The sequence below is a fragment of the Scyliorhinus torazame genome, chromosome 6 (genome assembly GCF_047496885.1).
Source record: "Scyliorhinus torazame isolate Kashiwa2021f chromosome 6, sScyTor2.1, whole genome shotgun sequence".
Classification (NCBI taxonomy): Eukaryota; Metazoa; Chordata; class Chondrichthyes; order Carcharhiniformes; family Scyliorhinidae; genus Scyliorhinus; species Scyliorhinus torazame.
Window position 1 is genome coordinate 80193579 of NC_092712.1, and position 16758 is coordinate 80210336.

At 49.4% G+C, this 16758-nt stretch overlaps 1 protein-coding gene and 1 long non-coding RNA gene across 6 annotated transcripts in view; one reads left to right on the forward strand and one right to left on the reverse strand.

Moving 5' to 3' along the window:
* The window catches only part of jcada (junctional cadherin 5 associated a), a 483762-nt gene that overhangs the window by 174337 nt on the left and 292667 nt on the right, over positions 1-16758 (reverse strand). The window lies entirely within an intron of this gene.
* The window catches only part of LOC140424857 (uncharacterized), a 128669-nt gene that overhangs the window by 41477 nt on the left and 70434 nt on the right, over positions 1-16758 (forward strand). The window contains exon 2 of the long non-coding RNA XR_011947710.1: positions 11305-11492. This is a non-coding gene — a long non-coding RNA (uncharacterized lncRNA). The remainder of the gene's footprint in view (positions 1-11304; positions 11493-16758) is intronic.

Consider the following 16758-nt stretch of genomic DNA (forward strand, 5'->3'; position numbering starts at 1 on the left):
CAAAAATGAAAACTAGCCCTAATTGGCAACTGCCTTGTCACAAGTAACACTCTCCAAAAATATAATTTAACAGTCCAATATATAATTATCTGTAGCAACGACCTATACATACTATACAGTATATATTAACAACCCTGAGAGTCCTTCTGGTTCCTCCTCCCCCCCCCCCTCCCCCCCTCCCCCCCCCCCCCCCCGATCCTGGGCTGCTGCTGCTGCCTTCTTTTTCCCATTCCGTCTATCTTTCTGCGAGGTATTCGACGAACGGTTGCCACCGCCTGGTGAACCCTTGAGCCGACCCCCTTAGGACGAACTTAATCCGCTCTAGCTTTATAAACCCCGCCAGATCATTTATCCAGGTCTCCACCCCCGGGGGCTTGGCTTCTTTCCACATTAGCAATATCCTGCGCCGGGCTACTAGGGACGCAAAGGCCAAAACATCGGCCTCTCTCGCCTCCTGCACTCCCGGCTCTTGTGCAACCCCAAATATAGCCAACCCCCAGCTTGGTTCGACCCGGACTCCTACTACTTTTGAAAGCACCTTTGTCACCCCCATCCAAAACCCCTGTAGTGCCGGGCATGACCAAAACATATGGGTATGATTCGCTGGGCTTCTCGAGCACCTCGCACACCTATCCGCCACCCCAAAAAATTTACTGAGCCGTGCTCCAGTCATATGTGCCCTGTGTAATACCTTAAACTGAATCAGGCTTAGCCTGGCACACGAGGACGACGAGTTTACCCTGCTTAGGGCATCTGCCCACAGCCCCTCCTCGATCTCCTCCCCCAGCTCTTCTTCTCATTTCCCTTTTAGTTCATCTACCATAGTCTCCCCTTCGTCCCTCATTTCCCTATATATATCTGACACCTTACCATCCCCCACCCATGTCTTTGAGATCACTCTGTCCTGCACCTCTTGTGTCGGGAGCTGCGGGAATTCCCTCACCTGTTGCCTCGCAAAAGCCCTCAGTTGCATATACCTGAATGCATTCCCTTGGGGCAACCCATATTTCTCGGTCAGCGCTCCCAGACTCGCGAACTTCCCATCCACAAACAGATCTTTCAGTTGCGTTATTCCTGCTCTTTGCCACATTCCATATCCCCCATCCATTCCCCCCGGGGCAAACCTATGGTTGTTTCTTATCGGGGACCCCCCCCAAGGCTCCAGTCTTTCCCCTATGCCGTCTCCACTGTCCCCAAATCTTCAGTGTAGCCACCACCACCGGGCTTGTGGTGTAGTTCCTCGGTGAGAACGGCAATGGGGCTGTCACCATAGCCTGTAGGCTAGTCCCCCTACAGGACGCCCTCTCTAATCTCTTCCACGCCGCTCCCTCCTCCTCTCCCATCCACTTACTCACCATTGAAATATTAGCGGCCCAATAATACTCACTTAGGCTCGGTAGTGCCAGCCCCCCCCTATCCCTGCTACGCTGTAAGAATCCCTTCCTCACTCTCGGGGTCTTCCCGGCCCACACAAAACCCATGATGCTCTTTTCAATCCTTTTAAAAAAAGCCTTCGTAATCACCACCGGGAGGCACTGAAACACAAAGAGGAATCTCGGGAGGACCACCATCTTAACCGCCTGCACCCTCCCTGCCATTGACAGGGATACCATATCCCATCTCTTGAAATCCTCCTCCATCTGTTCCACCAACCGCGTTAAATTTAACCTATGCAATGTGCCCCAATTCTTGGCTATCTGGATCCCCAGGTAACGAAAGTCCCTTGTTACCTTCCTCAACGGTAGGTCCTCTATTTCTCTACTCTGCTCCCCTGGATGCATCACAAACAACTCACTTTTCCCCATGTTCAATTTATACCCTGAAAAATCCCCAAACTCCCCAAGTATCCGCATTATTTCTGGCATCCCCTCCGCCAGGTCTGCCACGTATAGTAGCAAATCGTCCGCATACAAAGATACCCGGTGCTCTTCTCCTCCCCTAAGTACTCCCCTCCACTTCTTGGAACCCCTCAACGCTATCGCCAGGGGCTCAATCGCCAGTGCAAACAATAATGGGGACCGAGGGCATCCCTGCCTTGTCCCTCTATGGAGCCGAAAATATGCAGATCCCCGTCCATTCGTGACCACGCTCGCCACTGGGGCCCTATACAACAGCTGCACCCATCTAACATACCCCTCTCCAAAACCAAATCTCCTCAACACCTCCCACAAATAATCCCACTCCACTCTATCAAATGCTTTCTCGGCATCCATCGCCACTACTATCTCCGTTTCTCCCTCTGGTGGGGCCATCATCATTACCCCTAACAACCTCCGTATATTCGTGTTCAGCTGTCTCCCCTTCACAAACCCAGTTTGGTCCTCGTGGACCACCCCCGGGACACATTCCTCTATTCTCATTGCCATTACCTTGGCCAGGACCTTGGCATCTACATTTAGGAGGGAAATAGGTCTATAGGACCCGCATTGTAGCGGGTCCTTTTCCTTCTTTAAGAGAAGCGATATCGTTGCTTCAGACATAGTCGGGGGCAGTTGTCCCCTTTCCTTTGCCTCATTAAAGGTCCTCGTCAGTACCGGGGCGAGCAAGTCCACATATTTTCTATAGAATTCGACTGGGAATCCATCCGGTCCTGGGGCCTTTCCCGCCTGCATGCTCCTAATTCCTTTCACCACTTCTTCTACCGTGATCTGTGCTCCCAGTCCCACCCTTTCCTGCTCTTCCACCTTGGGAAATTCCAGCCGATCCAAGAAGCCCATCATTCTCTCCCTCCCATCCGGGGGTTGAGCTTCATATAATTTTTTATAAAATGTCTTGAACACTCCATTCACTCTCTCCGCTCCCCGCTCCATCTCTCCTTCCTCATCCCTCACTCCCCCTATTTCCCTCGCTGCTCCCCTTTTCCTCAATTGGTGTGCCAGCAACCTGCTCGCCTTCTCCCCATATTCGTACTGTACACCCTGTGCCTTCCTCCATTGTGCCTCTGCAGTGCCTGTAGTCAGCAAGTCAAATTCTACATGTAGCCTTTGCCTTTCCCTGTACAGTCCCTCCTCCGGTGCTTCCGCATATTGTCTGTCCACCCTCAAAAGTTCTTGCAGCAACCGCTCCCGTTCCTTACTCTCCTGCTTCCCTTTATGTGCCCTTATTGATATCAGCTTCCCTCTAACCACCGCCTTCAACGCCTCCCAGACCACTCCCACCTGGACCTCCCCATTATCATTGAGTTCCAAGTACTTTTCAATGCACCCCCTCACCCTTAGACACACCCCCTCATCTGCCATTAGTCCCATGTCCATTCTCCAGGGTGGGCGCCCTCCTGTTTCCTCCCCTATCTCCAAGTCCACCCAGTGTGGAGCGTGATCCGAAATGGCTATAGCCGTATACTCCGTTCCCCTCACCTTCGGGATCAATGCCCTACCCAGCACAAAAAAGTCTATTCGCGAGTAGACTTTATGGACGTAGGAGAAAAACGAGAACTCCTTACTCCTAGGTCTGCTAAATCTCCACGGGTCTACACCTCCCATCTTCTCCATAAAATCTTTAAGTACCTTGGCTGCTGCCGGCCTCCTTCCAGTCCTGGACTTCGACCTATCCAGCCCTGGTTCCAACACCGTATTAAAGTCTCCCCCCATTATCAGCTTTCCCATCTCTAGGTCCGGAATGCGTCCTAGCATCCGTCTCATAAAATTGGCATCATCCCAGTTCGGGGCATATACGTTTACCAAAACCACCGTCTCCCCCTGTAGTTTGCCACTCACCATCACGTATCTGCCCCCGTTATCCGCCACTATAGTCTTTGCCTCGAACATTACCCGCTTCCCCACTAATAACAACAAAGAACAAAGAAATGTACAGCACAGGAACAGGCCCTTCGGCCCTCCAAGCCCGTGCCGACCATACTGCCCGACTAAACTACAATCTTCTACACTTCCTGGGTCCGTATCCTTCTATTCCCATCCTATTCATATATTTGTCAAGATGCCCCTTAAATGTCCCTATCGTCCCTGCCTCCACTACCTCCTCCGGTAGTGAGTTCCAGGCACCCACTACCCTCTGCGTAAAAAACTTGCCTCGTACATCTACTCTAAACTTTGCCCCTCTCACCTTAAACCTATGCCCCCTAGTAATTGACCCCTCTACCCTGGGGAAAAGCCTCTGACTATCCACTCTGTCTATGCCCCTCATAATTTTGTATACCTCTATCAGGTCGCCCCTCAACCTCCTTCGTTCCAGTGAGAACAAACCGAGTTTATTCAATCGCTCCTCATAGCTTATGCCCTCCATACCAGGCAACATTCTGGTAAATCTCTTCTGCACCCTCTCTAAAGCCTCCACATCCTTCTGGTAGTGTGGCGACCAGAATTGAACACTATACTCCAAGTGTGGCCTAACTAAGGTTCTATACAGCTGCAACATGACTTGCCAATTCTTATACTCAATGCCCCGGCCAATGAAGGCAAGCATGCCGTATGCCTTCTTGACTACCTTCTCCACCTGTGTAGCCCCTTTCAGTGATCTGTGGACCTGTACTCCTAGATCTCTTTGACTTTCAATACTCTTGAGGGTTCTACCATTCACTGTATATTCCCTACCTGCATTAGCCCTTCCAAAATGCATTACCTCACATTTGTCCAGGTTAAACTCCATCTGCCATCTCTCCGCCCAAGTCTCCAGACAATCTAAATCCTGCTGTATCCTCAGACAGTCCTCATCGCTATCCGCAATTCCACCAACCTTTGTGTCGTCTGCAAACTTACTAATCAGACCAGTTACATTTTCCTCCAAATCATTTATATATACTACAAAGAGCAAAGGTCCCAGCACTGATCCCTGTGGAACACCACTGGTCACAGCCCTCCAATTAGAAAAGCATCCCTCCATTGCTACCCTCTGCCTTCTATGGCCTAGCCAGTTCTGTATCCACCTTGCCAGTTCACCCCTGATCCCGTGTGACTTCACCTTTTGTACTAGTCTACCATGAGGGACCTTGTCAAAGGCCTTACTGAAGTCCATATAGACAACATCTACTGCCCTACCTGCATCAATCATCTTAGTGACCTCCTCGAAAAACTCTATCAAGTTAGTGAGACACGACCTCCCCTTCACAAAACCGTGCTGCCTCTCACTAATACGTCCATTTGCTTCCAAATGGGAGTAGATCCTGTCTCGAAGAATTCTCTCCAGTAATTTCCCTACCACTGAAGTAAGGCTCACCGGCCTGTAGTTCCCGGGATTATCCCTGCCACCCTTCTTAAACAGAGGAACAACATTGGCTATTCTCCAGTCCTCCGGGACATCCCCTGAAGACAGCGAGGATCCAAAGATTTCTGTCAAGGCCTCAGCAATTTCCTCTCCAGCCTCCTTCAGTATTCTGGGGTAGATCCCATCCGGCCCTGGGGACTTATCTACCTTAATATTTTTTAAGACACCCAACACCTCGTCTTTTTGGATCACAATGTGACCCAGGCTATCTACACCCCCTTCTCCAGACTCAACATCTACCAATTCCTTCTCTTTGGTGAATACTGATGCAAAGTATTCATTTAGTACCTCGCCCATTTCCTCTGGCTCCACACATAGATTCCCTTGCCTATCCTTCAGTGGGCCAACCCTTTCCCTGGCTACCCTCTTGCTTTTTATGTAAGTGTAAAAAGCCTTGGGATTTTCCTTAACCCTATTTGCCAATGACTTTTCATGACCCCTTCTAGCCCTCCTGACTCCTTGCTTAAGTTCCTTCCTACTTTCCTTATATGCCACACAGGCTTCGTCTGTTCCCAGCCTTTTAGCCCTGACAAATGCCTCCTTTTTCTTTTTGACGAGGCCTACAATATCACTCGTCATCCAAGGTTCCCGAAAATTGCCGTATTTATCTTTCTTCCTCACAGGAACATGCCTGTCCTGTATTCCTTTCAACTGACACTTGAAAGCCTCCCACATGTCAGATGTTGATTTGCCCTCAAACATCCGCCCCCAATCTATGTTCTTCAGTTCCCGCCTAATATTGTTATAATTAGCCTTCCCCCAGTTTAGCACATTCATCCTCGGACCACTCTTATCCTTGTCCACCAGTACTTTAAAACTTACTGAATTGTGGTCACTGTTACCGAAATGCTCCCCTACTGAAACATCTACCACCTGGCCGGGCTCATTCCCCAATACCAGGTCCAGTACCGCCCCTTCCCTAGTTGGACTGTTTACATATTGTTTTAAGAAGCCCTCCTGGATGCTCCTTACAAACTCTGCCCCGTCTAAGCCCCTGGCACTAAGTGAGTCCCAGTCAATATTGGGGAAGTTGAAGTCTCCCATCACCACAACCCTGTTGTTTTTACTCTTTTCCAAAATCTGTCTACCTATCTGCTCCTCTATCTCCCGCTGGCTGTTGGGAGGCCTGTAGTATACCCCCAACATTGTGACTGCACCCTTCTTATTCCTGATCTCTACCCATATAGCCTCACTGCCCTCTGAGGTGTCCTCTCGCTGTATAGCTGTGATACTCTCCTGAACAAGTAGCGCAACTCCGCCTCCCCTTTTACATCCCCCTCTATCCCGCCTGAAACATCTAAATCCTGGAACGTTTAGCTGCCAATCCTGCCCTTCCCTCAACCAGGTCTCTGTAATGGCAACAACATCATAGTTCCAAGTAGTAATCCAAGCTCTAAGTTCATCTGCCTTACCCGTAATGCTCCTTGCATTAAAACATATGCACTTCAGGCCACCAGACCCACTGTGTTCAGCAACTTCTCCCCGTCTGCGCTGCCTCAGAGCCACACTGTCCCTATTCCCTAGTTCTCCCTCAATGCTCTCACCTTCTGACCTATTGCTCCCGTGCCCACCCCCCTGCCATACTAGTTTAAACCCTCCCGTGTGACACTAGCAAACCTCGCGGCCAGGATATTTATGCCTCTCCGGTTTAGATGCAACCCGTCCATCTTATACAGGTCACACCTGCCCCGGAAGAGCTCCCAGTGGTCCAGATAACAGAAACCCTCCCTCCTACACCAGCTGTTTAGCCACGTGTTTGTCTGCTCTATCTTCCTATTTCTAGCCTCACTGGCACGTGGCACAGGGAGTAATCCCGAGATTACAACCCTCGAGGTCCTGTCTTTTAACTTTCTGCCTAGCTCCCTGAACTCCTGCTGCAGGACCTCAGGCCCCTTCCTGCCTATGTCGTTAGTACCAATATGTACAACGACCTCTGCCTGTTTGCCCTCCCCCTTCAGGATTCCCTCTACTCGTTCGGAGACATCCTGGACCCTGGCACCAGGGAGGCAACATACCATCCTGGAGTCTCTTTCACGTCCACAGAAGCGCCTATCTGTGCCCCTGACTATAGAGTCCCCTATAACTATTACTCTTCTGCGCTTTGACCCTCCCTTCTGAACATCAGAGCCAGCCGTGGTGCCACTGCTCTGGCTGCTGCTGTTTTCCCCTGATAGGCTATCCCCCCCGACAGTATCCAAAGGGGTATATCTGTTCGAGAGGGGGACAACCACAGGGGATTCCTGCACTGACTGCCTGCCCTTTCTGGTGGTCACCCATTTCTCTGCCTGCACCTTGGGTGTGACCACACTTACATAACTGCGATCTATGACGCTTTCCGCCACCTGCATGCTCCTAAGTGCATCCAATTGCTGCTCCAACCGAACCATGCGGTCTGTGAGGAGCTGCAGTTGGGTGCACTTTCTGCAGATGAAGCCATCCGGGACGCTGGAAGCCTCCCGGACCTGCCACATCTCACAGTCAGAGCACAGCACCCCTCTAACTGACATAATATAGCCACCCCCCTGTTTTTCGCATCTAGCCCCGAATGGAACACCTGCCCCACCCATCCTTTGCGTAGCCTAACCTGGTCTATCAGTTTCAGGTGCGTTTCCTGTAACATAACCACATCTGCCTTAAGTTTCTTAAGGTGTGCGAGTACCCGTGCCCTCTTTATCGGCCCGTTCAGCCCTCTCACGTTCCACGTGATCAGCCGAGTTGGGGGGCTTCCTACCCCCCCCCCTTGTCGATTAGCCATCACCTTTTTCCAGCTCCTCACCCGGTTCCCACGCAGCTGTATCTCCCCCAGGCGGTGCCCCCCCGCCCATCCTCTCCCATACCAGCTCCCCCCTCTCCCCAGCAGCAGCAACCCAGTAATTCCCCCCTCCCACCCCCCTCCGCTAGATCCCCCGCTAGCGTAATTACTCCCCCCATGTTGCTCCCAGAAGTCAGCAAACTCTGGCTGACCTCGGCTTCCCCCCGTGACCTCGGCTCGCACCGTGCGACGCCCCCTCCTTCCTGCTTCTCTATTCCCGCCATGATTATCATAGCGCGGGAACCAAGCCCGCGCTTCTCCCTTGGCCCCGCCCCCAATGGCCAACGCCCCATCTCCTCCACCTCCCCTCCTCCCCCCATCACCACCTGTGGGAGAGAGAAAAGTTACCACATCGCAGGATTAGTACATAAAACCCCTCTTTGCCCCCCACATTCGCCCCACCACTTTGTTCGAACGTTCTTTTTAATAACCCGCTCATTCCAGTTTTTCTTCCACAATAAAAGTCCACGCTTCATCCGCCGTCTCAAAGTAGTGGTGCCTCTCTCGATATGTGACCCACAGTCTTGCCGGTTGCAGCATTCCAAATTTTATCTTCTTTTTATGAAGCACCGCCTTGGCCCGATTAAAGCTCGCCCTCCTTCTCGCCACCTCCGCACTCCAGTCTTGATAAACGCGGATCACCGCGTTCTCCCATTTACTGCTCCGAGTTTTCTTCGCCCATCTAAGGACCATTTCTCTATCCTTAAAACGGAGGAATCTCACCACTATGGCTCTGGGAATTTCTCCTGCTCTCGGTCCTCGCGCCATTACTCGGTATGCTCCCTCCACCTCCAACGGACCTGCCGGGGCCTCCGCTCCCATTAACGAGTGCAGCATCGTGCTCACATATGCCCCGACGTCCGCTCCCTCCACACCTTCAGGAAGACCAAGAATCCTCAGGTTGTTCCTCCTTGCGTTGTTTTCCAGTGCCTCCAACCTTTCCACACATCGTTTCTGATGTGCCTCCTGCGTCTCCGTCTTCACCACCAGGCCCTGTATATCGTCCTCATTCTCGGCTGCCTTTGCCTTCACGACCCGAAGCTCCCGCTCCTGGGTCTTTTGTTCCTCCTTTAGCCCTTCGATCGCCTGTAGTATCGGGGCCAACAGCTCTTTCTTCATTTCCTTTTTGATCTCTTCCACACAGCATTTCAAGAACTCTTGTTGTTCAGGGCCCCATGTTAAACTGCCACCTTCCGACGCCATCTTGGTTTTTGCTTGCCTTCCTTGCCGCTGTTCTAAAGGATCCACTGCAATCTGGCCACTTCCCTCTCCTTTTTCCATCCGTATCCAGGGGGGATTCCCTTCTGGTTTACCGCACAGTGTTTTTAGCCGTCAAAATTGCCGTTGGGGCTCCTATCAAGAGCCCAAAAGTCCGTTTCACAGGGAGCTGCCGAAACGTGCGACTCAGCTGGTCATCGCCGCACCCGGAAGTCCCGCGGTAACAGTGTTAGGTATGGCGGTAACAGTGTTAGGTATGGCGGTACCAGTGTTAGGTATGGTGATAGCAGTGTTAGGTATGGCGGTAACAGTGTTAGGTATGGTGGTAGCAGTGTTAGGTATGGTGGTAGCAGTGTTAGGTATGGCGGTAACAGTGCCCAATACGGCAGGAGCAGTGCCAAGCTTGGCAGTATAATGCCAAATATGGATCGTAGAAGTTCCAGGTTTGACAGTATCGTGCCAAATATGGCAGTAGCAGTGCCAGATAAGAAAGTTTTGAAAATGGATATGGCCGATTATTCCTCCGGATGATACAGCCACAGCCACAGCCACAGCCTCCAGGGTACCATGGGTGGCTCGGCTGTGCAGGGAGGGAGGTGGAAGGTAGAGGAAAGCAATAGTGATAGGAAATTCAATAGTTAGGGTAACTGACAAGTATTTACGTGGCTGCAGATATGACACCATAATGTTCTTTCCCTCATTCCAGGGTCAAGGATGTCTCTGAGTGGTGACAGAACATGCTGAGAGTGGCCATTGAACAGCCTGATGCTGTGCTTGTATTGATACCAATGACATAGGCAGGTAGATAAGGTCCTGCAGGCAGAGTTTAGGAAGCTAGGAAAGAAATTAGAAAGAGGTTCCTCAAAAAGTTGTCATCATTGTGCCTGCTGTTGCAGTGGGTTTAATTTAGCTTGACAGGGTGATAGGAACTTGAGCATAGATTCAGAAGGACGAAGTGAGGATTGTAGACCGAGTGGACACGTGATGAAGCGGTCACGTGTTGGGAGCGCGGGAACTCTCCAAGGGAGCACGGGCAGAGTACAAGCATGGAGTAACTGCTCAGCTAGTGAATAAAGTATTGTCTGTCACAATCCTTTGTTGTCAGTATTTGGGAACCCAGCACTTCTGCAAGGTGTCAGCAGTTATCAGTGTGGCACAAGGACTCTGCCGCATCAACCCACTCGTCTTTGATAAAAGCATTGCATACAGCAGGTAAAAGTTTGAAAAGGAGCGGTGTACGTTCGCAGTGCTGCATTATCTGACAAGTCAAAAAAGTTACAGGCTTACGCCTTATTAAACATAGCAGGACCCGAGGCCGCCAGGAAATTTGAGTCTTATGTCTTCCAAATGGAGGAGGCGAAAAGTCCTCAAAATAATTCTAAAAAAAGTTTCAGAATATTTGTCTTGCGGTAAAATATATAATCCCCGACAAGCACAGGTTTAATTCAACAAACTGAAGAGCTGGTGAATAAATACGAACCTACACTTTTAAAAAATATGGGGCCGCTCATTTAAAACAGAGATGAGACAACATTTCTTCCCTCAGAGGATCGTGAATCTTTGGAAATTTCTTCTTGAAAAGGTGGTGGAATCAGAGTCTTTGAATATTTCTGTAGCAGAGGTGGATAGGTTCTTGGTAAGCAAGGGGGTACTAGGTTATGGGGGTAGGTGGGATACAGATTTGAGGTTACCATCAGACCAGCCACGATCTTATTAAATGGCAGAGCGGGCTCGAGGGGCTGAATGGCCAACTCCTGTTCCTTGTTGATATGTTTGTAAAATGCCATAACCTACAGAGCTACGCACCAAGAAATAAAAAGTGGGATTAGGCTGTTTCGCTTTTTTTTCAGCTGGCCACTGACATGCTGGGCTGAATGGCCTCCTCATGTGCAAGAAATATTCTGTGCTTTATATATGTTTTATGGCAGTAACAGTGTCAGGTATGACAACTGATGTGCAATATAGCAACAAAATTTATTACCATTCAAACATACTCACTTAATGCTCAGAAAAAAACATACCTGATCTAATTCTTCACATTTTCCTATCTTAAGGTGTCAACCGTGGCTCAGTGACACCACTCTCAACTTTCGAGTCAGGAGGTTGTGGATTATTGAGCCTTGAGCTCCTGATCAACTCTGACATTCCATCCACTAATGAGGGAATACTCCAGTCTTAGAGGTGACATCGCTACAATCTCTCCGAGGCATGTTAAAGATTTTATGGTGCTCAAGACAAGCAGGTGAGTCTTCCCTGATGTTCTGGCCAATATGTACCACTCAACCAACATTGCTAAAGCAGACTTTTAGCCATTTCTTATTGAATTGCTGGTTGTGGGCATTTGTTGTGTCAAATTTGGCTCTCCTCTTTCCAACATTTCAATAGTGACCACAATTCAAAAGTATGTCATTGGCCGCAAAGAACTTTGGGACGAACCTACGTCATGAAAGATAGTATGTCAAAATGTTTCTTTCTTCTCTCTTGGATCAGTAAATGTCATTAATACCCAGTATCTAGAATGCTGTATCTTCAATCAGAGATAAAACACAGGAACAGGCCATTCAACGCATGCTCCACATGAGTCTCCCTCCACCCTTCTTCAGCTAACCATCAAAATATCCTCATTTTCATTTCTCCCTTAAGTGTTTATCCACCTCCCCCTGATGTAATAGCCAAAGAAAAAACATTTATTGCTGTGGTTTAGTCCCCACACATTCAGCATTTGGCATTATAATGGAGAATCTGTTGCATCTGCCTGCATGGAACAGCTGTATCATGGCTCGGTGTTTCCTAAACATGAAGTACTTCAATTTAGAATAAATGTAGGTTTTTGGGAACCGCAAGTTATCTTGTTCATCTTTTATAAAGTTGTTGTATTTGCACATGAACAGCAATTAAACTCACCACAGAAAGGTGGGGGGGCAGGGGAGGGGGTTGGGTATGCCGACGAGGCTTGTCGATGGAGGGGGGGGGGGGGGGTGGTCCCATACCCGGTACCCTGATCTCTTTGGAGCGAGTTCCTGGCCTAATGAGGCCCACCCTGGCAGAGTGACAGTGTAAACCACAACCACTCATTTTCTTTATGTGTAAGAGGCTCACGGTTCCTTGGGAAAACTGGGGCGGGATTCGCTGGCTTTCCGCCAGCAGCGCACCACAGCCAATGGCGTGCGGTGGCCTCAATGGGAAATTCCATCGACAAGCCACGGGAGTAGACATTCTCGCTGCCAGTGAACAGCGCAGCCAAATTCTCCACCCTCGCTCGCAGCTGTAGCTGGGCAGACTCGCGACGGAGAATCCAGCTCCTGGTCTGTGCACCTGGGAGGTTACATGCTGGTTTTCTGTCTGAACCTGACACTTCGCACAACTCTGGTTAGATTCCCCTCAAAGTCTATTTTCATTTCTATTTACCTTGGGATCTTATCAAATAAGTAACTGATTAGAATTGTGCTGTCGGCTGGATAAGGATCCAACTGTTTTTATTTCCTGCAATAGAATTCCACTGGGATGAATGCTTATGTTGAGTCTATATTGCTGGAGGCATCTTTAAACACCTGGATACTCCCAATCTTAAACAATACACAGAATTACATAGAATTTACAACACAAAAAATAGGTAACTTGTTTTTACCTGTGTTTATGCTGTACATGAGCCTCTTCCCATCTTATTCTATCTAACCCTATATCCTGTTTTCCCACAATGACCTTCTCCTTTAATGAATCTATGATATTCACCTCACCTACGTGATGTGGTAGCAAGTTCCATATGCCAACCATTTTTTGACTGGATTATTAGTTACAATCTTGCATTTATGACCCTTGGAGCCAGATTTTCACGGAAGAGGTGGGTAGATTGAGTTGGGAAACTTTCCGACTCCGGTCCAGAGAGAGGTGCGAAGCAGCAATGCAGGTGGACGATGGCAAGACCGACCGGCAGGCTGGAACTCCTGCCTTCATTTATTGAGTCATCAGCCAGTTGAAATTCAGGCCCTCACACCCTCAGCCCCACTCACCTCACATGCCCTGCACATTCCCTCATATCTCCCATATGTCCTTGATGCCCCCTGTAGCCTCATGCCCCCTCTATTCCCCCAGATACACCATGCAGTCTCCATATTCCTCTCCATGCCCGCCCCCATGTATCCCCATAACCAATATGGGCGGGGGGGGGGGGGGGGGGGGCAAGGTAGCATAGTGGTTAGCAAAGTTGCTTCACAGCTCCAGTGTTCCAGGTTCGATTCCCGGCTTGGGTCACTGTCTGTGCAGAGTTTGCACTTTCTCCCCGTGTCTGCATGGGTTTCCTCCGGGTGCTCCGGTTTCCTCCCACAGTCCAAAGATGTGCAGGTTAGGTGGATTGGCCATGGTAAATTGCCCTTAGTGTCCAAAAAGGTTGGGTTGGGTTGGGTGGGGTTACTGGGTTACAGGTATCGGGTGGGGGTGTGGGCTTAGATAGGGAGCTCTTTCCAAGAGCCGATGCATCCTCGATGGGCCGAATAGCCTCCTTCTGCACTGTAAATTCTATGATTCTATAATATCCACTATGGGCTTTAGAGTGGTTTCACAGGTCGGCGCAACATCGAGGGCCGAAGGGCCTGTACAGCGCTGTAATGTTCTATAAGTAGACCTCAGAAGCCCTGTCTTTTTATGCCTTTGAAATGGTTATGAAAAAGACTAACTTGTAAAAACCTATTAAAGCTCTCACTCAAACATATCATACTGAAAAAACCTGTCAATCAAAGAAGCCAAAATAAAATATTTCCCCTCAAGCAATCATTCTGTTTTAAAACCAAACAAATGCCTATTCAGTAATCACATTAAAAAAGATAATCCTTTAATGACTTCTTAAAACTGACAACAAACTGTCCACACAGCTCTTTGCAGTGGTAAGTGGTTTTGTAGGTTTTGAAATTCAGCCAAGCAATCATAATGACTCTAGCTGTTTAGCCTATTGTAATTGCAAAAGCAGATAGCTTTGCGTATTCCTAGGCTACTCCAGATGGAGTCAATGCAGTCCAGGAGAAGGTATCTGCTTTTTTTCCGTAAGTGGAAGCTGCTGAAGTTTTTTTTCCAATTTAATCACTTCAGGTCATGGCTCTCAGTTCCCAAGCACTGTTTTCTTTAGTTTTGTATGCATAGTGTAGCCACTTAAAATGGCCAACTCCCGATTTAAAATGGCGAATGGCAAAGGCTGATGGGAAAGTCAGCCAACAAGACAAAAACCAGCAGCTGCAGGTTGGCTGTGTATTTACCTCTGGAAAGGCCAGACAATATCGATACCAGCAACCATCAGCATAACAAAACAACAGCCATCTGCATACATGGGACAAAGTCCAATCACTTGGGACCAGGTACAGGGTCCGCCCCGAAAGGCGGGAAGCCCCTGGGGACTATAAGAATTGAGCCCCAAGTTCAAATCGCTCTCTTCACTCTTCAGCAGCTCCTCTTCCTGCCCGGGTCACCCAGCAACAACGAACCAACATTGACCGTGACCGGAGTAGTGAAGATCGAACTCGTACGTTTAATTTAACGCTCGCTACGAGATAGGCGCTCCTAGCTACCAATCTGTACCAACTTCGAATCCCGCAGACTCAGAACCCAAACGAAAGGCCATTTGTTTCCCTGACCTGGTGGGCCAGTTCCAAGTTAAGTATAGGCCTGTTAGTTGCAGAAGTAGCTTAGACGTAGAATTTGTGCATGAATAGCGATTACTGTGTATAATAAATGTGCTTTGATTTAAACCTTACTAATCGGTGTATTGGATTATTGATCATTACTCGGACTTGAACCACGTGACGGTATCATAAAGATACCTGGCAACTCAAGAGCAAAGGTAATAAAACAGAGCAATTGAACTGAGGCAAAATCTTCTATACTTCCTGGGTCCGTATCCCTCTATTCCCTCCTATTCATGTATTTGTCAAGATGCCCCTTAAACATCACTATCATCCCTGCTTCCACCACTTCCCCCGACAGCGAGTTCCAGGCACCTACTACCCTCTGTGTAAAAAAAACTTGCCTCGTACATCTCCTCTAAACCTTGCCCCTCGTACCTTAAACCTATGCCCCCTAGTAATTGAGCCCTCTACCCTGGAAAAAAGTCTCTGACTATCCACTCTGTCTATGCCCCTCATAATTTTGTAGCCCTCCATCAGGTCGCCCCTCAACCTCCTTCATTCCAGTGAGAACAAACCAAGTTCAACCTCTCCTCATAGCTAATGCCGTCCGTACCAGGCAACAACCTGGTAAATCTCTTCTGTGCCTTCTCTAAAGCCTCCACATCCTTCTGGTAGTGTGGCGACCAGAATTGAACACTATACTCCAAGTGTAGGCTAATTAAGGTTCTATACAGCTGCAACATGACGTGCCAATTTTTATACTCAATGCCCCGGCCAATGAAGGCAAGCATGCCGTATGTCTTTTTGACTACCTTCTCCACCTGTGTTGCCCCTTTCAGTGACCTGTGGACCTGTACACCTAGACCTCTCTGACTGTCAATACTCTTGATGGTTCTACCATTCACTGCCTGTATTCCCTACCTGTATTAGACCTTCCAAAATTCATGACCTCACATTTGTCCGGATTAAACTCCATCTGCCATCTCTCCGCCCAAGTCTCCAAACTATCCAAATCCTGCTGTATCCTCTGACAGTCCTCATTGCTATCTGCAATTCCACTAACCTTTGTGTTATCGGCAAACTTATTAATCAGACCAGTTACATTTTCCTCCAAATCATTTATATATCCTACGAACAGCAAAGGTCCCAGCATTGATCCCTACAGAACACCACTAGTCACAGCCCTCCAATTAGAAAAGCACCCTTCCATTGCTACTCTCTGCCTTCTATGACTGAGCCAGTTCTGTGTCCATCTTGCCAGCTCACCTCTGATCCCTTGTGACTTCACCCGTAGCTCGAGCAGCGAGAAACACAACGCTATAAAACGTCACCTGGGTTAGATAGGGGGCCTCAGCGGGGAACGTGTGGCTGAGGCCGCGCATAGCCCTGTTTTGTGCACTGAGGAGCTCCACTTGCTGGAACTCCTGGCCAGACCGGCTCCTCAGAGATCGGGCCACCAATTTGAAAGGGTGCCCCAAACTCTAAGTGAGCTTGAGGGTTCCCCACATCCCCACACCCACGGGCAATGTCACCCCCACACACATAGGCATTACCACCCCACCCCCACACCCACCCCAAGTGAGGTCATCCCAATATGGGGTTGCTGAGGGCCCCCATTTTCAGGCCTTTCCAAGCCCCCTTTCGAGCCCCCACCTTTCAGGACCGCCATCCTTCATCTCCCCCAATCTTCCAGAGGTCCCTTCATTCAAGCCCTTCACCCCCCAACCTTCATACTTTCTTTCATGGGCATGGACTCCCTCCGGCTCTGACCCCTTGGCAGTGCCAAGGTGCCTGGGTGCCATGGGGAGAGCCAGAGTGCCACCCTGCCCTGTCCCTGACCACTCGGGCCTCTAATGGCCAGGGGTTGGGGTGGGGGGTGGGGGGAGACCCTCCAAG